The sequence below is a fragment of the Phyllobates terribilis genome, unplaced genomic scaffold (genome assembly GCF_046119375.1).
Source record: "Phyllobates terribilis strain yellow unplaced genomic scaffold, ASM4611937v1 Scaffold_161__1_contigs__length_4309998, whole genome shotgun sequence".
Classification (NCBI taxonomy): domain Eukaryota; kingdom Metazoa; phylum Chordata; class Amphibia; order Anura; family Dendrobatidae; genus Phyllobates; species Phyllobates terribilis.
The window spans coordinates 2,098,953-2,120,628 of record NW_027362921.1 but is presented as its reverse complement, the minus strand read 5'-3'; positions in this window follow the sequence as shown (position 1 = coordinate 2,120,628).

The window sequence follows — 21,676 nt, the reverse complement described above, 5'->3', positions numbered from 1 at the left end:
ATCGCATATGACGCGCCCCCTGGGCCATATTCTTTAGGGGGAATATCCGGAGCCGGATCAGATGGGAGTTGTAGTCTTCCGAGCGGCTGTGACCCGGTCCGTGCCCAGGGTGTCAAACTCAGTTGTATGTGGCAGTCCTACAGATGTTATTAAAAGTTCTTTTGTGTCGACTACGCCACCCGTTGTGTTGCGGTCACTGTGGCCGCCGCTGCAGCAGGGTCCGCTGAGGCTGATGGTGTTAGTGCAGCTTGATAGGATAACCCCCAACGGGAGGGGTATAGCCTCAGGGGGACAGGTGCAGAGGATGGGGGTTGTGGTGGTGCAGTGCAAACGGCAATCAGAGACAGAGTCGGGTTGTGCAGTTTAGGGTGTTTACTTACTGCAGATGTTCCGGTCACTCCAGCTTCAAGTGACCACCCGAGCCGTGCTGCGTCCACCAGGTCCTGGATCCGGCCAACCCCCAAGCAAGTCCGGAGCGTGGCCCTGAGCTCTCCTTCTGTCCTTTCCTCTGGCCGTCCCCACCAGGGATCCACCTAGGTCCAGCTCCCTCGGGCCTTCTGTTGGGAGACCCTTGGCCTTGGGTTCCCTGACCCTTCATGTGGTGTGCCTTCGGGGTGGATGTGGTAGGTGGCCGTGGCAGACGCTGCCCACGGCCTCCGGTCTCTGGCTAGGGTGTGCTTTTGCCCCCACCAGTTTGGGATCCGGTACCCTGTGCCGACTCTTCACCCGGGGCTTGAATTTGGGGTCTCAGAGTCCCTTCTGTTTCCCCCTCTGGGTCCTTCTTTCTCTGCTCCTCTCTCACTCTGGGCCGCTTGTCTCCTCTGCTCCTCCTCTCTGCTTGCTGACTTGTCCTCTGCAACTGACCCTGTTCTTAGTTGGTCCCCACCTTATATAACCCTCTATGTGTGAGCTCAGGTGACCAGCACCCAATGAGCTCCTAACTTTACCCAGGCTGCTCCCCCTATCTGCCCCTACACTACTTGGGATGTTCCACCCCCCTCCCACTCCAGCCAGGAACAGGCTCGGTCGTACCTGCACATTTCTAAGTGGGAGTACCGTCGGCCTGCTCCTCGGAAATGGGATGTGTGTAGTGCATGCAGCCTACCGAGCTCAGTCCCACACTCCATCCTTACCCGGGAGTGGAATATCACACCTCTGGCTGAGGTGCAATACTCCTGTAGCAGCCGAATCCTCAGGGTGCTACATTCCCCCCTGGTAAACCACAGCACGTCCTCGGGCTGTAAAGACAAAACACCAAAACATACATTTTTTTTTTATATAAACAACATAACATATAAAACATCATCATCATAAAACTTTTCATATAAATAACTTTCTCGTCGCTTCTGGCTCCTCCTCCGGTCACTGTGCAACGTGTGACCGGGTAAAACGCGACAGTCTTTGGAACTCGTGGCTTTCCTATAAAACCAGTAGGGGGCGCTTTAGGACGCGCAACTATATACAGGGGGTAGTTGGCCGCTCTCAGTCCTCGGCCAGGTATAAGGGAAGGGATGGCTGCTCACAGTCCTCAGCCTGGTATGGATAAGGGACACACGGGTTAACAGGTCACACCTTGCTGGTCCCAACGGGGACTATATTTGCAGTAACAGTTCTTTGGTATCCGGTCGGATAACTATGTACATCTTCTACTCTGCCGTACTTAACGACGTCTTCCTCCTGCTCTTTCCTTGTAGCTGGTTGTAGCTTCAGACCCGTCCGGGTCCTCCTGCTCCTCCTCCTCACACCGCAACTCCTCCTCCGTCAGGCGATGTACGTGGAGGGCGTAGGGTCCTTTGGCACACTTGTGCCGGGTAAAGGTGACCTCGTCCCCGATGTAAAGGTCACGACCTCTGTGCCCCTCCGGCAGATGGGACTCAACGTCTCTGCGCGTGACGAAGACGTCGCCGAGGGTATTACGGTCTCGAATGAAGCCCCACCCATGCTGCAGATTGAATTTGATTACAGTCCCGATGGTGCGGGGACTGTGCGCTGCACGGGGGTCCCTCCTGGTCCGGCTCTTCTGCTCGGCGCTCCTTATTTGAGCTTGTTGTTCCCGGACCCACCTCTCTCTCCGCTCCTTCTCGAACTCCTCGAGCTGCTGGCGGCAGCACTCAGCGCGCTCTGCTGCAGCTGCCCGGGTCTCTTGAGTAAACCCCATGAGATCTTCTCCGGTGGGGTCCCACTCAAATTGGGCCTCTTCCAGCGGGGGCGAGATCCTTGCCACGGGCTTCGGAGCCGGGATCAGGGGTGCACACATGGCCCCAGCCTTCCTCTGGCGCTCCAGCTCATAATATTCTTGGGGCCAGATGAAAGGCTGCCCGTCCGGCCACGTGAGCTGGTTAAACAAGTCCTCTCCCAGATGCGGCACTCTAGGTTTTACGGGCGCGGTGGTGGTAGCGCCCGGGTTGCCCAGGCCTTGCGGCCAGGCCTGGGGCACCTGGAAGGTGAAGGGCACCGTTAGGACGGCGGCGCCCTGGGCTACCTGGCCTTGCGACCAGGCCGGGGGCTCCGCGGAGGTAGGGGGCGCTGTTGGTGATACGGCGCCCGGGGGTACTAGGCCTTGCGACCAGGCTGGTGTTACTTCCTGCTTGGCCACGCTCGGGGTCGTTGCGCATGGCGTCACAGGGGTCGCGGCGATGGCTTCCGGTTGGGGCCCAGTCCATGGCGGTGACGTGGCGGTTTCGGGCACGGCAGGGGGACTTTCGGGCTCTGCGACGGGGAGCTGGGGCAGGTAAGCGGTTTCCCGGTTTGGGGTATAGACGTCCCCTTTACCTGCCTCCATGCGTTCGGCTCCCTTCTCGGCGCCGTCTCCGGCCTTGGGTCCTCCCGCGCCATCCTCAGAGGCTGTCTGTCTCCTCGTCTTGGTTGGCGTGCTCCGGGTCTTGGTTTGCTGGGCCATCTCGCGGCTCCACTCCGCCAATGTCTCTCGCTGTACCCGGGCCATCCTCCGTGCGAGGCCCTCCAGGGCAGTCTGTGCACACTCCCGGTCTCGGGGGAGCTGTGCGAGGACCTCCACTAAGCCTAGTGGGGTCGTGGTTTCCAGCAGGCTCCTGACCAACGGGTCGGTGCTGCTCTGCTCTTCTTCCAGCAGGCTCCTGGCCAGCGGGCCGGTGCTGCTCTGCTCTTCCTCCATCTCCGGGTAAGCTCGCTCTAGACTCCTCTTCTCCGGGTGCGCTCGCTCTAGACTTCTCTTCTCCGGGTGCGCTCGCTCTAGACTGCTCCAGGCGGCACCCATCTTCGCTCTTTTCTTTCGTCTCCTCCCACTTCGAGGGCGGTCCCGGGGTAACTCGGTGATTGTCAGCTCCAGGGGCAGTTCTTTCACGCTGACCGACACCTCGAGCATCACAGTCTCTGTTGGTGGGGGCGGTTTCCACTTTTGGCGCCATTTTCGGTCCTGGCCCACGATGGGAGGTGGCCTCTTGCCGTCCCCTGGTACGCCCATAATGGCGTCCGCGCTGACATGGCGGGAAACCTTCGGAAATGGCGGGAATCGTCTCCCAGTGGCGGGAAACTCGGCAGATGGCGGGAAAAAGTTGTTAATGGCGGACAACCGGCGGGAATCGACTGTTGATGGGGTCCGATGGCGGGGACCCTCCGGAACCGGCAGGAGACTTCTTTCTGAGGTAAACTTGCACTTTTCTTCAGGCACGCAGTACCCGGGTGTTGCGGGCACGTAATCCTGCCGACTACGCCAAAGTTGACGCGCCCCCTGGGCCATATTCTTTAGGGGGAATATCCGGAGCCGGATCAGATGGGAGTTGTAGTCTTCCGAGCGGCTGTGACCCGGTCCGTGCCCAGGGTGTCAAACTCAGTTGTATGTGGCAGTCCTACAGATGTTATTAAAAGTTCTTTTGTGTCGACTACGCCACCCGTTGTGTTGCGGTCACTGTGGCCGCCGCTGCAGCAGGGTCCGCTGAGGCTGATGGTGTTAGTGCAGCTTGATAGGATAACCCCCAACGGGAGGGGTATAGCCTCAGGGGGACAGGTGCAGAGGATGGGGGTTGTGGTGGTGCAGTGCAAACGGCAATCAGAGACAGAGTCGGGTTGTGCAGTTTAGGGTGTTTACTTACTGCAGATGTTCCGGTCACTCCAGCTTCAAGTGACCACCCGAGCCGTGCTGCGTCCACCAGGTCCTGGATCCGGCCAACCCCCAAGCAAGTCCGGAGCGTGGCCCTGAGCTCTCCTTCTGTCCTTTCCTCTGGCCGTCCCCACCAGGGATCCACCTAGGTCCAGCTCCCTCGGGCCTTCTGTTGGGAGACCCTTGGCCTTGGGTTCCCTGACCCTTCATGTGGTGTGCCTTCGGGGTGGATGTGGTAGGTGGCCGTGGCAGACGCTGCCCACGGCCTCCGGTCTCTGGCTAGGGTGTGCTTTTGCCCCCACCAGTTTGGGATCCGGTACCCTGTGCCGACTCTTCACCCGGGGCTTGAATTTGGGGTCTCAGAGTCCCTTCTGTTTCCCCCTCTGGGTCCTTCTTTCTCTGCTCCTCTCTCACTCTGGGCCGCTTGTCTCCTCTGCTCCTCCTCTCTGCTTGCTGACTTGTCCTCTGCAACTGACCCTGATCTTAGTTGGTCCCCACCTTATATAACCCTCTATGTGTGAGCTCAGGTGACCAGCACCCAATGAGCTCCTAACTTTACCCAGGCTGCTCCCCCTATCTGCCCCTACACTACTTGGGATGTTCCACCCCCCTCCCACTCCAGCCAGGAACAGGCTCGGTCGTACCTGCACATTTCTAAGTGGGAGTACCGTCGGCCTGCTCCTCGGAAATGGGATGTGTGTAGTGCATGCAGCCTACCGAGCTCAGTCCCACACTCCATCCTTACCCGGGAGTGGAATATCACACCTCTGGCTGAGGTGCAATACTCCTGTAGCAGCCGAATCCTCAGGGTGCTACACATACGCCAGCCGGAAGCTGAGGCCCACCGAGAGGAACCCGGAGAATTACAGCTCCTTCAAGCTGGAATTCTTGGCGGTGGTGTGTGCCGTGATGGAACGCTTCAAGCATTACCTGGCCTCCGCAAAGTTCACGGTGTACACGGAAAACAACCCGTTAACACACCTAGACAATGCAAGACTTGGTGCCCTGGAACAGCGGTGGATGGCCCGTCTCTCCAATTATGACTTCGTGATCAAGTACCGGGCCGGCAAAACCAATGCCAACGCTGACACCCTATCGAGGATGCCTCACTTACCTAAAGGTGACGAAGACCCAGAAGAGCTGGAGGAGGTAGAACTCCCAGCGTTTCACCGGTATGGAGCCACTCAATACTCCCACCGCGTGAAGGAGGAGGATCTAACAACCGTGATGATCAATCCCCTACCTCACCACAGCTGGGCTGAGACCCAAGATAGTGACCCTGCCATCCGCCTGGTGAAAGATCTGCTGACCCAGGAAGACGCCCGTATGGATCCAGATGCTCCAGAGGAAGCCAAGCAGCTGTGGAAGGAGTAGAGCAAGCTGTTCCTCTACGAAGGCAAGTTGTGCAGAAGGATTGTCAACCACTGGACGCACGAGCTGACCTGGCAAGTCGTGGTCCCAAGGCGGGATGCAGCTATGGTCCTGGGGGCTTACCATGACAGAGCGGGACACTTTGGTTGGAAGAAACTGGAGTTCCTGCTAAGAGGAAGGTTCTTTTGGGTCGGCATGAGAGGAGCTGTAGAAAAATGGTGCAGAGACTGTGGCCCTTGTCACCTAAGGAGGAAGGACCGCACCAGCCAGAAGACACCCTTGAGGCCCATCGTCACCACGCAGCCTCTTGAGCTGGTGGCTCTAGACCACGTCAAGTTGGCTCTAAGCCGGTCAGGGTACATCTACGCCCTGACAATCGTGGACCACTATTCCCGTTTTCTCGTGGTGGTCCCGGTAAAGGACTTGACAGCCCAAACAGCGGCCAGAGCCTTCCAGCAATACTTCTGCCGTCCACACGGGTATCCGGAACAGGTCCTGACAGACCAGAGTCCAGCGTTCGAGGCTGAAATCTTCCAGGAGTTCTGCAACCTCTATGGCTGTAAGAAGATTCGGACAACGCCTTACCACCCACAAACCAACGGGATGTGTGAGAAAATGAACAACATAGTCATTGATCTCCTGAAGACGTTGCCCCTGGAGGAACGCAGCCTGTGGCCAGAAAAACTGCCAGATCTCATAGACTTATACAATCATATCCCGGTGAATGCTACAAACTGCACCCCGGCTTACCTGATGCGAGCTAGACCAGGTAAGCTGCCCGTAGACCTGGAGATGGGAATCCTAATACCTGAGGACACCTCCCCGGATGCGGACTGGGATACGGAAAGGCAACTGCAGTACAAGAAGGTACAGGAGAGTGTGGAGAAGAGCCTGGCCCAGGTGAGAGAGAGGCAAGAAAAACTCTTCAATCAACACGCCCCTGCTGGTCCCCTAGAACCTGGTGAGCAAGTCCTAAAGCGAAAAAGAAGGCTACATAAGTTGGACGACCAGTGGGAAAGGGAACCCTACACCGTACTGCAGTCTGACCACGACAACCCAAAGGTGTACGTAATCACCAAGGACGGAGGAGAAACCACTAGTACCGTCTCCAGGGACCACCTCAAAAGATGCCCCGAGCAACTCCGTAGTGCAGAAGAGGATCAGAGTGACCTTGAACCCGCAGAGGACAAGGAAGAAATGATCAGCACCATTCTCGGAGAGTTCCCTCAGTCATGGACTCGCATAAATGATGCCATAGTGGTACCCGTCCTGCATTTCCTGCAACCGGCACAGCAACAACCAACACCAGAGCCGGAAGGTGAAGAGGAGCAAGCGGTTCCAGAGGCAGAAGAGCCTGTACCAGCAGCCCAGGAGAGTCAACCCTCTGCTGACAGTGAGCCTGCCATGCCTGCGGTAAGCCAAAGGACCCGCAGACAGCTGCCTGCCCTACCTGTACACCCAGCTGGTAGCTGTACCCCTAACGCTAGTGGGGAAAGCCAGGTTGGTCCACCACCAGACATTGGGCTACGTAGATCAACCAGGAGCACAAAGGGGCAGATACTCGCTCGCTGGAAAATATAGAGTGCACTAAATTGTAAATAACCCTGTTGCCAAATGTTGAATTGTTTGCAAAGTTACTTGCATGTTTGGTAATTCTGTGTTTCAGTTTCTTGCAGTTACCATAAGGACTCACAGGTTATGGACTTTTTATAACCGGGACCTTGTATGGACTGCGTTCGGAGCCTAACCAAGGAAGGAACTAAGACTGTAAAGGACTTGGGGTAGGACAGACCCCCACCTGGTTAAGGCTCCCCGTTGTGCTGGTGATATGGACACCCGGTCACAGGCCACACTGTGACCTTAAGAACTCAATCTGTGCGTCGTCTGTCTGTTATTGTTTTATGGTTATGCATATTGTCTTTGTTTACTGTGTAGTCCCGGAGTTCTAAATTTCACTAGGGGGGAATGTGTCACCCTGGCCTGGATGCCACAAGTGTAATTAAAGCTGTGTCTGAGAGCAAGGGGGAGGTTCTCTAGTCAGGGGAACATTAGCATGCAATGCCTCCTGTCTCAGGCCAGTAGGGGGAGCAGGCTGCCCCTATAAAAGCTGGTACTGGGGGCAGGGTTTGGGAGAACTTGAAGGCCTGTCTCAGGACTGAGACTTGTCCCAGAGCAGAGCAGGGACAGAAAGTTGTATTGCACCTAAGAGGAAGTGTGGCAGGAGGAGAGCCACAAGCCAGAGACAAGAGGCGAAGCAAGCCTGTCTTGGCAGATAAAAGACTTACTTTACCAGACTTTGGTGTCTGAGGCTGGGAGGATTCTACATCCCCCAGCAGAGAACCAGTCCGCAAGGGACTGTATATTCCTTGGCCTAAGAAGCCTGGAGGCCCTGCCACAACCAAAGGGACCAGTAAAGCCATACAAGGCTGGGAGCAGAAAGGAACCCACGTCGCAGGCCATACAGGCGAGAATACACGGAAAGCTCGGAAACGTGGGCTGTTACCCTATAACGAGGAGATTGCCAGAAGGAGCGCAGAAAGCACGGTAGGCCTACACCCTCACCCTGACCAGGGCCAATTTCCCCGTTGCTCTCAGACATCCAGGTCCCCTCCTAGCTGGGACTGTTTGTGGGTCAGTTTACCTGTTCTAGTAAAGACCCTGGACTGCAACCTGTTGTCTGTGTGCTCCTTGCTCCTCCAGCACTATCAGCACTGGGACTCTCACTACCATCACTCCCACCATCCATTATACTGCCCTGGGGCCGCACTCTTCCCGTGGGGAGTCATACTACCCTAGCTGCACACCTCATCAGCCCCAGCGGTCTGCATGCAGCGGCGGTTCCTAATAACCGCAATCCACGGGTGGCGTAGTCGGACATAACCATCAGCACATAACGGACTACCACTGGCCTGACCACCCTGAGCCACGGAACCGGGTTGCCACTACTACTCCCATCGTTCCCCCACTGCCCGGATCCGAGTGCCCCACGGCCCAGGGGGTGAGTCATATGGACTAGGTTTGGTTTTACTCAGAGCCAGTTTTAGACATAGTGGGACCCCGGGTAAAAGTTTTAAGTGGGGCCCCAAATGCTCACATATTGCACCATTACACAGTAATATTTTGGTTGTATTTACATGCGCTGAGTTCAGGCCACTAAACGAGCGCGATCGACAACATTGAAGTCCTTAGGTGCTTGTTTCCCGGCTTCTTTACAATGGCTGAGGAAGAATGATGGGGACAGAACAATGACTAATAGATCAATCTGTCCCCATACACATCATGTTATCAGCAGTATATCTGCAGATTACACCAGACAATGTGCTGCTGAGAACAATGAGCTTTGTTTTGGCATAAACAATCCAATCACTCGATGAATAGGCAGCATTTTGCTCATTAAGTATAATGCACCCCATAGTCCTCCATATAGTATAATGTGCCTCATAGTCCAACACATAGTATAATGTGCCTCACCGTCCTCCATACAGTATAATGCACTCTCCATAGTCCTCAATACTGTGTAATGCAGCCCCCATATAGTACAATGCACTCCCCATAGTCCTCAATATAGTACAATGCAGGCCCCATAGAGTATAATGCAGCCCCCATAGAGTACATATACTATAATGCAACAGCACAGTCCTCCAGTATTGTGACCACCATGTTCTCAATGAAGTAAAAAAATGCATAAATACAATACTCACCTCTCCCCGTTCCCCACTGCTCCGTTCCGTGCAGCACGTCTCCTTGGCAGCAGCAGCTCCACTGCCTGGCACAGCGTGGCGCACGATTAAGTGACATCATCACACCCGCTGCATTAGACCCAGAGGGGGAATGATGGAAGAGGGAGCGTCACCTGACGCTCTCTCCTCCATCATTGCTTTGAACTGTATCAGCATGCTGGGTAGAGGGAGGTGACAGAGCCGGCGCTGGCACTGGGCCTCCCTGACTCATGGGCAATGTGGTGTGCGGCTATTAGCAGCATGCCACTGGCTTGGGGCCCCTGGGGGAGTGGGAGCCCTAAGCAAATGCCAAACTTGCCTGCCGCTAACGTCGACTCTGGTTATACTGTATTCCTAATTCTTCTCAATACCAATCCATGTGGCTCCAGCATTTACTAATTGCAGAGATCATCTGCTTTCGCAGTTCCCTGGTTGATCTTTGACTTATGACTATTGATGAGAGAGCACTAAAATGCTCGGTAGTCGTTACTCGGGTCGAGCAAATCATAATGCTCAGGTGCTCGACCCGAGTAATGAGTATAATGTAAGTCAATAGGAAACTCAAGCATTTTTACGGCACCCCCGCCTGAAGGTCTGCAGGGGGTCTAAAAATTGCTCAAATTGATGGAAACAGCGCTGAAATGGCATGGGAACAGCATGGGGAAGACTCCTGGAAGTATCTTTGAATCCCAGGTCACTGTTGTGAACAATGTTGTCAGAGTTTACACCACTTTTATAGACTGACAATAAAACATACAAAAACGATGATAAAATGGATTTTCATTGAAAAAAAATGTTAAGAAATTTTTTTTCCAGGATAATGACTTATATATAAGGCAAAATAAATAACAGAAAAAAATGCTCTTCCACTCCTTGGGCTATGTTCACATGTTGTGTTTTTGCACATTCACATTGCTTTCAAGGGTGAAAAATACATTCACCAGTAAATCTAATTTTAACATTTTACCTTGTCTGGTCATGTTGTGTGTTAGACATGATCAGACACATCCTGTTTCATTTATGAAGGAGGGACTCTGAAAGTCACAAAGCCTATTTTTACAGGGCCATCAGGCGGCCCTCACTATTTGTAGATGGCCATCAGGTGGCTCTTACTATTGTTAGAGGGCCAGCAGTATGCTATTCTTTGCATGGCCATATATTGCTACTGCAATATAACGTATCCATCTGAGCTGCTTAAATTTTCTTTCTCGTATATATTTTGTAAAGTTTGAAACTTGGATGTCCAGCAGGCGGCCCTCACAATTTATTCAATGCAAGCAGGCAGCCTCCACTATTTTTGTGACCAAGATAGAGCTTTTTGGTAAAGCACATCATTCAACTGTTTATGGTAAATGGAATGAGACCTACAAATAAAATAACACAGTACTTACAGTGAAATATGTTAGAGGTTCAAAGATATTTACGAGAGGTTGTTTTTTTGCCTCTGGCACTGGGTGCCTTGACTGGGTGCAAAATCAAGTAGAAAATGACCGCATTTCCTGTGGGGTTGGTGCACAAATAGCGTCCAAAACCATATAATAGGTAGAAGAAAACTTGGCACTCAAAGATCTTGCAATTTCTTTATCAATTTAATGATGATAAAAAACAAAGATTTCTGGGGGCTTCTTGATGTATGATTGGGGTCGTTGTCCTGCTGGAAAACCCATGACCTAGGATGCAAATCCAGCTTTATGACACTGGGCACTACATTGCGACCCAAAATCCTTTGGAAATCTTATAATAATAATAATAATGTTTATTTATATAGCGCCAACATATTCCGCAGCACTTTACAATTAAGCAGTGACATATACAGACAATAAATTCAATACAAGGTAAGACAGTTTAAAGAGTTAGGAGTTAGGTCCCTGCTCACAAGCTTACAATCTACAAGGAAATGGGGGGACACAGTAGGTGAAAAGTGCTTGTTATTTCAGGTCTAGCAGTTATAATAGGGATTTTCATATAAGGCTGCATGATTCGGTCATCAGCCCGTATGTTTAAGTGCAATAATCAAGTATCTAGTGCAGTTATCGTGTGCTTGGAGGGTGTGGAGACAGATGAATAGTAGGGAACAGATTCTGAATAATATTTAGAAGGAGGGAACAGGGGAAAGTTAGTTTACTGAGTTGAGGTGGTAGGCTTGTTTAAAGAGATAGGTTTTTAAGGCACGCTTTAAGAAGTGGGGACTAGACATCAGTAAGATCGTCTGGGGTAGAGCATTCCAGAGAACTGGCGCAGCACGAGAGAAGTCTTGGAGATGGAGGTGCGAGGTTCGGATTATGGGGGATGTTAGTCTTTGGTCATTTGTAGAATGGAGGGAACGTGTGGAGCCATAGACAGAGATGAGAGGGGAGATATAAGGTGGTGCAGAACTGTGGAGAGCTTTGTGGGTGAGAGCAATGAGTTTATATTGTATTCTGTAGCAAATGGGTAACCAGTGTAATGACTGTCACAAGATGGAGGCATTGGTGAAGCGGCTGGACAGAAATACGACCCTGGTTGCCGCATTCAGGACTGATTGGATTGGAGAACGATTAGTAAGAGGGAGAAGAGAGTTGCAGTAGTCCAGACGAGAGTGAATAAGAGCGACAGTAAGAGTTTTAGCATTTTCAAAGGTGAGAAAAGTTCGGTTTCTGGAGGTGTTTTTAAGATGCAGGTGACAACAGCGGGTGAGTGATTGGATATAGGGAGTAAAGGAAAGATTAGTGTTGAATATGACCCCAAGGCAGCGAGTGTGCTGCTTTAGAGTTATGGTTGAACTGACGCGCCCCCTGTGGCCGTGGGGTACTCGATAGCCGGGCTAGTCCTTTTCTGGGGCAGTCACGGTAGCAGTGACCCGGTCCGTGACCCACGGCGGCCAATTAAAGGAAAAGAAAAGGGGAATAAAGTTTTTATAGAGATAATGTTCGAGACGCCACCTGTGGTATGCGGCTATATGGGGCTGCCGCTGCGGTGCAGATCCACTGGAGCTGATGGTGACGCAGCACAGTTGGTTCAGCTCTCCACAGGCAGAGCTAAGCTCCAGGGCAGTAGATGGAGAATTGTGGAAGTTGATGTTGTTGGTGAGGTGTAATGCAGGCGATGGCGCAGCAATTATTCACAGACACAGTGGGGTGCAATCTTCAGGTTTTACTCACAGTTCTTAAGTTCTCCAAGTTACAGTTGTGGCGCCCCTGAGGTTTCAGTCTCCACAGAGTTACTGCACCTCACCCAGAGGTGTGGTATCTCCTTCTCTCAGGTAAGGAGGGTGTGCTGCCCGGAACCCCAACACCCACATTCAACACTACACTGCTCCAGGCCGGCTGGAAGGGCAAGATGCAATGTGTTTCCTGCTGAGCCCTGTCCCTGGCTGGAGTGGGGGGAACCAAAGGTTGGGGGAACCAGTAGTGGTTGTGGGTGGAGGAAGTAGAGTAGGAGAGCACCATCATAGGAGATATATAAAGGGAAGCCATCTTAGGGTGGTAGGCCAGTAAGGCAAGACAGTCAGTCTGGGAGCAGAGTCTCTTTAGGAGCTCTGCTCCACAAGTTGGGGCCTAGTGATAGAGGCCCAGGAGGGGAGCAGAGGAGGAAGGCTCCGTTCTATTGAAGGGATCCCAGGGGGTACAGTGAGTGCAGGATGGCACCCATACACCCCGAATCTGTCAGAGGACAGAGGGATCAGGCCGCAAGAAGGGGACCGGCCCCTGGACCAGCCGTGTTACTCCAGGTCTCGGCTGGAAAAATCAGAGGCTTCTGGCTTTTATAGTTCAGTTGCCAAAGCCTCAATCTAGTCACAGTGTGAGTCAAGCAGGTCCGGGAACTCCAAGTTACCCCGAGGGACTTCAGGGCACCCGAACGGGACTATGAGTGGGGAAGCGCAGGGCAGGAGGGAGAAGACCCAGCGTGAAGTCGGTCTAGAGTGGAACATAAGAAAGCGGGGTTCCGTCAGGTGCTCCTAACCAACCTGAGAAAGAGCTGAACCCCCGATCTGGTGAACGCAGCTCGACGTGGGAGGCTGGCACCCGCGCAGTGTATCAGTGGAACGTACACGAGAACTGTGAGTAAAGTCTCGGATGACTGCACCGCACTGCCTCCGTCCATTATTTTAGCTGCGCCATCTTTCCCCCTGCACTACAACACCCAGCGCAACCTGCATCGTCCACACTGCCCTGGAGCTAGCTCTTCCTGTGGAGAGCCACACCATCCCTGCTGCAGTAACATCAGCTTCAGAGGACTGCTCCGCAGCGGCGGCTCCCTTTGGCCGCATTCCACAGGTGGCGTCACGAACTTCATAAATCCCCAATAAATAGAAAACCCCTTTTTGTTGACCGCCCTGGGTCACGGAGCGGGCCAGCCACCATGATATCCCCCACCAGCGTTCATAGGCCCGGCTGCCGAGTACCCCCACGGCCCAGGGGGCGCGTCACAGTCACCGGTGTGCAGCTGCTCACGTCGTCCTGTGTCCTCCGGGGTAGTGATCCAGCAAACTCTCAGGTATTTCAGGAGCACTTGGACGGGACCCCGTTCTATGTACCGTTCCTGGTCATCTCACTGCACTGGCTCTCACCCTCCTGCCCTGCGCCTCACAATCAGTGTCCCAAGCCAGTGACCTCAGGCCTTGTGGGGCGACTTGCAGTCCCCTGGACTCTATGTGGCCACCTTTTCAGCAATATAATTGTGGGTTTTGGCTGCAACACCTTAAAAATTCTGCAGCCTCCGGTTGGCTAGCTGAGCCTGTTTGTTCTCCACTAGTCTGGGGCCGGTCCCCTTCTGCGGCCTGATCCCTCCACGTCAGCGTGAATTCGGGCGCACGGGTGGCTTCCTGCACTCACCGTGCCTCTGGGATGCCCTCTGTCTCTGGAGCCTTTCCCTCTGCTCCTGTCCTCTCTCACTCTCCTCCTAGGCCTCTCTTACTAGGTCCGACTCCTCTCTCTCCTGAGCGGAGCTGCTCCTGAGCTCCCACTCCTGACTGTCTCTCCTCTGAACTGTCTGTTTCTAGATGGTTCCCCCTCTTCTTATACTCTTTCTGTCTGTGCTCCCCTGAACTACTTCCTCCATCCACCTCCTCTACCTAGTTCCACCCTCAAGCTAGGGACCAGGGACTGTGCTCTCCCTTAGAAGCAATCTCACCCTTCCCTACTGAAGTGGATTGTATTGGATGTGCATGTGTGGGTCCCGGGTAGTACTCCGTCCTTACCTGAGAGTGGGGTAACACACCTCTGGGTGAGATGCACTACCTCTGTGGCAACTGGACCTGCAGGGGCGCCACAGAACCATGCAAGGTAATTTCAGTGTTAGGTACAGTTGGGTTAGTAGAGGGGAGAAACACAAGAAGTTCAGTTTTGGAGAGATTCAGTTTAAGATAGAGGAAGGACATGATGTTAGAGACAGCAGCCAGACAATCTTTGGTATTTTGTATTAGGGTAGAGGTGATGTAATGGGAAGAAGTGTATAATTGGGTGTCGTCAGCATAGAGATGATACTGGAACCCAAATCTGCTGATTGTTTGTCCAATACGGGCAGTGTATAGAGAGAGGAAGAGGGGGCCTAGGACTGAGCCCTGCGGAACCCCAATAGTAAGGGGACAAGGAGAGGAAGAGGAGCCGGCAAAAGATACAGTGAAGGAGCAGTCAGAGAGGTAGGAGGAGAACCAGGAGACAAGCGTCTCGCCAACAGAGAGGCCACGTTCAACCCATTTCCCCACCATGGATGGGCAGAGACGCAGGATAGCAACCCGGCTGTCCGCCTAGTCAAGGAGTTGCTGACGCAAGCTGACTCGCACCTTGATCCAGATGCTCCACAGGAGACCCAACAGTTGTGGAAGGAGAAGTGCAAACTGTTCATCTATGAAGGAAAGCTATGTTGAAGAAGCATCAACTCCCGGAAACATGAACTGGTCTGGCAGGTGTACGCTCTCACCATAGTAGACCATTACTCCCGGTTCTTGGTAGTAATGCCAGTGAAAGACCAGACAGCTCAGATGGCAGCCAAAGCGTTCCAACAGAACTTTTGTCACCCACACGGTTACCCTGAATGGGTACTTACCGACCAAGGTCCAGCCTTTGAAGCACAGGTGTTCCAGGAATTCTGTAACTTGTACGGCTGCAAGAAAATCAGGACGACGCCGTATCATGCCCAGACTAACGGGTTATGTAAAAAGATGAACCAGGTGGTGATAGACCTGTTGAAGACGTTGCCCCTTGAAGAACGTAGCCTGTGGCCAGAGAAGTTACCAGATTTGGTAGACCTATATAATCACATCCCTGTGAACTCCACCAACTGTACACCCGCTTACCTAATGAGAGCAAGACCTGGTAAGCTACCCATCAACTTAGACATGGAAGTCTTAACACCAGAGACGACATCACCAGATGCGGATTGGGATACCGAGTGGCAGAGCAATACCGCAAGGTGCAAGAGTATGTTGAGAGAAGTTTGACCCAGGCGAGACAGAAGCAAGAGAAAACATATAATCAGCACGCACCTGCCGTTCCCTTGTCACCTGGAGAACAGGTACTTAAGAGAAAGAGACGACTCCACAAATTAGATGACCAGTGGCAGGTAGAGCTATACACCATCCTACCCTCGAATTACGATAACACCAAAGTGTGCCTCATCAGTAAGGATGGAGGGGAAACTTCAGCGGCAGTCTCAAGAGATCACTTGAAGATATGTCCTGAACAGTTGAAACACACAGAAGAAGATCAAGACAACCCTCAGCCCACAGAAGGAGTGGAGGAAGTGGTCCAAACAGTACTCGGAGAATTTCCCCGGTATTGGACGCAGGTGAACGGTGCAATTGTAGAACCGGTCCTTACCTTTCTCCGAGCGGCCTCACCGGAAGCTGCAGAAGTTCCAGAACAGCTGGAAGACCAGTCGGCCCCAGAGACAGAAGTTTCATCATCAGCAGACCAGGAGAATCTACCCTCTGCTAGCAGTGAACCTGTCATACCCAGGGTGAGCCAAAGAATTCGTAGGAGATTACCCAGCTTACCGGTGTTACCTCAAACTACCCATAGTGTAGTTCACACTGAACCCACCACACCAGGGGTAGACACTAGGGACCAGGGTAGAGTAGTGACAACTAACGTACTAAGTAGATCGACCAGAAGTACAAAAGGTCAGCTCCCTGCCCGCTGGAGAAACTAAAGTGTAAGAGAATAAAAGTGTATGTTGTATATAGTTGTACCCGTTAACTAATCTTGGAAAAGTATATTTGTTAAATTTATGGACAATTGGACCACAGGACTCGGTGTGGTCAGGACAATGCTGGATATAGTTATTAACAGGCCTAGAAAATAAACCGCAGGCGTGGCTGAAGACCAGGCCCAACGAAAGAGTGCCCTGAAGCTACGCCCAGGGACGACACACAAAGTGGGTTGATGCGGTTCCCATCAGCCAAGTTACAGTTACCAGGATTGTGGCATAAAGACTAAGCGCCACAGTGACTGCTTTCAAATTTTGTTGGGTTTTTGTAATTTTTGAGTTTTGTAACCTGTTTGAATTGTTAATTGTTAATTTTAAAGGTATCCTCAGTCCAGGAGTACTAAAGTTAACTAGGGGGGAATGTGGCAACCCAGGGGTCCTGTTGCCACAGTGGCATTGCCTCCCTCACAAGAGGTGATGCCATGCCTGGAAGCAAGCAGGGGTCCCCTAATCAGGTTTTGCTAAGCATGCAACACTTTCCTGGCTCCAGACCAGCAAGGGGAGTCCCTTCCCTTGGCAACTGGGATCTGGAGGCGGGGTTAGTGAGACTTAGTGTGAGGAGTTGAAGTCAGGACGTCAAAGAGAGAGGAGGTGGGAACTGGAGCTCACCCCAGAAGGACCAGCACAGAAGAACCGGACACCTGAGTCCGAGGCTGTGGGGCACTGAAGGCCCAGCAACAGAAACCGGAGGGCTGGAGATTGCAGGTCTCCTGGCCCCATCAGATGCCCGGAGGCTCAGCAGCACCGCAGGGTCCAGCACCGCCACGTGGGAGCGATGCACCAGCAAGGCCCGAGCTGCCTGCCATACGGGTGAGCACAGAACTGTTGCACTCAGGGACGAGGGCCACCGCACAGCTACAAGCAGCAGGGCCAAAGAGTTTAGTGGAAAGGGAAGGCCTCCAACTTCACCTGGCAAGGAGGATTCTTTACTTGCTTCCAGGCTGCCCGGACTTCCACTTCTAGCCAGTAGCCTGTACCCTAGTCCTGGCTTGTCTACTCATCAGCAGTAAAGATAAGAGGAAACCGCCATTAAGTTGTGGACTGATTATTGCTGCACCATCAACCCCTGCACTACAACTCCCAGCACCACCTATAACATCCACACTGCCCTGGAGCTAAGCTCTACCTGTGGAGAGCCACACCATCCCTGCTGCACTAACATCAGCTCCAGAGGTCCTGCTCCGCAGCGGCGTCTCCCTGTAGCCGCACACCACAGGTGGCGTCACAAACTTTATACAAACACTATAAATCCCCTATAAATAAACCCCTTTTATTGACCGCCCTGGGTCACGGACTGGGTCACCGCCACTGTGACATCCCCCAGCATCTACCGGCCCGGCACCAGGTACCCCAAGGCCCAGGGGGCGCGTCACATGCGGCTTCATTAAATGCAACTGTTCAACTGTTCATGAGGACTCGTGTCAAATGTGTCTGGTCAGCAAGTAAATCCAGCTACATGTCTGTGCCTGAGGGCAAGTACCCCTGTATGACTGAGAGAAGCTGCAGCACATGGTCTATGGTCACCCTGAGTAAACGGTTTCCCCAAGATTCCAAAGAATTCATGAAACCCGTCTCGCCCCTATCTAAACCTAGCGGTGTGCATGTAACAAAATCTTTCTATTTCTCTCTGAGGTCTCTCCAGAACGCAGGGCACAATAAACAGACAGGTTATAAAAGAAGAACAATATACTTATGTTGCCCCTCTCCTGTCTCTGCCCAGTCCTCCGCTGGCTCGCTTACTCCCTTTCTCCCATCTGACTTCACTCTTCAGAGCCTCCAGTACTCACTAGGACTTAAATGACGTCCTGTTGAGCGTCACCCAGCGATGTCATGATGTCTCTTGATGCCTAATGAGCATTGAATTGCAAAAATTTGGGTTCTGGAAAATCCAATTTTTTGTGAAATTTGAAGCAGAGAGACAAAAACAAGACAGCCCCCAAAAAGGGAATGGTATTGTAGTATCTAGTTTTGCATTTTGCATGAGTTCTTGTAAATACTGCTATCATAAAGCGGTATTCTTCAGCCCATTCAGGTTGCACAGGTTGTCCAGTGCCTACAGGATAGCAAGAAGGTTTGCCCTGTCTTTCAGCACAGTCTCCAGAGCATAGAGGAGATACCAGGACACTGCCTGTGGCACATTATTATTATTATTTATCATTATAGCTCCATTTATTCCATGGTGCTTTACATGTGAAAAAGGGGGTATACATAGCAAACACAATTGCAAAAATCTTGAACAAAAACACAATGGCAAACTGGTACTGGAGGAGAGAGGACCCTACCTGCGATGTCTCACAATCTTCAAGGGATGGGTGAGGATACAGTAGGTGAGGGTAGAGCTGGTCATGCAGCGGTGTGGTGGAGCAATGATTACTGCAGGTTGTAGGCTTTTCGGAAGAGGTGGGTTTTCAGGTTCCTTTAGAAGGTTTCCACGGTAGGCGAGAGTCTGATGCTTTGGGGTAGAGAGTTCCAGAGTAGGGATGCACGGGAGAAATCTTGTATGCGATTGTGAGAAGAAAAGATAAGAGGGGAGTAGAGAAGGAGATCTTGTGAGGATCGTAGGTTGCGTGTAGGTGTGTACCGGGAGACTAGGTCACAGATGTATGGAGGAGACAGGTTGTGGATGGCTTGGTATGCCACGGTTAGGGCTTCGAACTGGAGTCTCTGGGCAATGGGGAGTCAGTGAAGCATTTGACAGAGAGGAGAGGCCGGGGAGTAGGCGGGAGGCAGGTGGATTAGTCGGGCAGCAGAGTTTAGGATAGATTGGAGGAGTACGGGAGTGTTAGCGGGGAGGCCACAGAGCAGGAGGTTGTAGTAGTCGAGGCGGGAGATGATGAGGGCGTGCACTAGTGTTTTTGCAGATTCATGGTTGAGGAATATGCGGATCCATGTTTTTGAGTTGGAGTCGGCAGGAAGAGGAAAGGGCTTTGACATGTGGTTTGAAGGAGAGGTTAGAGTCCAGGGTTACTTTGAGGCAGCGAGCTTATGGGACTGGGGAAAGTAGACAGCCATTGATTTTGATGGATAGGTCAGATGGGGGGGCTGAGTGATATGGGGGAAAGATGATGAATTCTGTTTTATCCATGTTAAGTTTTAGAAATCTAGCAGAGAAGAAGGATGAGATAGCGAACAGACATTTTGGGGTTCTGGTGAGCTCTGTATAATAACCCCACCCACACTACTGATTGGCAGCTTTCTGTGTACACTGTATATAAACTGCCAATCAGTGGTGGGGGGCGTGGTTGGACTACCTGGCAGCAGGTTTACTAGTCCTCTAGTGATAATCTTCTGCTGATAAAAGTGTGATTTTTATCAAAACTACAACAAGCAGCCCTGTAAGTGAGACGTCCCTAGAATCAGGGTCTTTGTCTCTACATCATGCTGCTCTCAACAACAACCAATATATAGTACATCTGACAAGGGGTCAATGTGTTAAAAAAGACCTTTATTATAACAATTTGGGTACATGGCGGCAAAAGAAAAGAGCACACACACATATATATATATAGTAATACCATATAATAGTGAGGAGGTATAATGTAAATATTTGAATTGCAGAGACACCAGGGCTGGATAGTAGTAGCTCCAATTGTGCTAATGCATACTGATAGTATATCCTAGGTCACATAGTAAAAGGATATAATCCTAAATAATAAAAGCCAATATAGGCATTCCCAAGATAATGACCTTTTGGTATATACATATATCAAGGGATGTATTATATCCAAGTAGGTTAATTCCCAAGTAACAATAATGTTGTATTGGATTCATTCATACCTGGTATATATTGTCTGCACGTCTTGCAATAGCTCTGGGCTCGGTGGTCCTACTCCTAGTGTGGCGCTCACCCCATCATGCTGCTCTCAGATTAGCCAAGAAAAACCTGCTGACAGATTCCCTTTACAAATAGCTGAAATGGCTCCTAGATACCAGAGAAGGAAAACTTTATTAAAACGGTTTTGTTTCCTAAATAGAAAAGCAAATTAAACACCACTGGATAATGTGGTGTGTGAAACCGTCCATTGGATTGCTGTTTCGGGTGGGCTCAGGAGCAGTGCCCCCATCCTACACAGCCAACATCTTGCTGTAACAGCAGCGGCCAGAGCGGAGCGTGAATCACTGTTTAACCATTTATATGCCGTCAATCACTGATGGCAAGTTAAATAGCGCAATCGCCGGTACGCTATGCAATGTTACTAGAATTTTTTTTTTACTTTTCCATTTCCTTGAATTACTTGTTGTGGTTTGCGGATCCATTGACTGGCCAAGTGGAAGGGCTGCAGCCGATCATTCATGTACTTAGCAGATACACATTTCCATGTGTAAATAGGCCCTTATAGAAATCAATCAATAGAACGTATACCTGGATATCTAGGTTTATTCTTTGCATACATTTAAAGAGGCATAAGTCATGGCATATTACCAGGATGTCATTCTTGGGGGTCTGACAGCCTAATTTAGAAAGAAGTGGATGCATTATTTTTTTCATGCTCCCAATTTAACAATTTGAGTACAGTTGGATCTATTGGGTTTTTTTGCACTATGGGTGGGTGGTTTGGAGCACAGCTGTGCAGGAAAAAGAAAGCTTATAGGTTCTCAATTCGTTCATTCTTGGGATCAGTGCCGGAACCAGAGGTCGGACCATCGCTAATCAAGATATTATATCCCTTCACACTCATCATTGCTTCCAATTAACAATTTGAGTACGTGCATTTTTTTAGGGTATTTTTTTTGTAGGGTATTTTTGCGCAATGGATGGGAGCACAACTGTGCAGGAAAAAAAGCCAATAGGTTCCCCATTCCTTCATTCTCAAAATCAGTGGATGGAACATCGCCAATCACAATATTATATCCTTCTCACTAATCGTTGCTCCCAATTATCAATTTGATTACGGTTATACCTATTGTTTTTTTATGGGTTTTTTTTTTGCACTGTGGGTGGGTGGTTGGGAGCACAGCGGTGCAGAAAAAAAAAGCTGATAGGTTCCCCATGCCTTCATTCTCAGGATCAGTGGTGGAACCAGAGGGTGGATCATCTCCAATCAAAATATTATATTCTTCACACTCATCGTTGCTCCCAGTTAACAATTTGAGTACGGTTGAACCCATTGTGGTTTTTTAGGGTTTGTTTTTTTTTTGCACTGTGGGTGGGTGGTTGAAAGCACAGCTGTGCAGGAAAAAAAAAGCTGATAGGTTCCCCATTCCTTCATTCTAAGGATCGGTGGTCGGACCATCGCCAATCACAATATTATATCCTGGCAATATGCCATAATATTATATACGGAGTTGTCCTCCTGGCAGTTGCCGTGATCCTCTATTC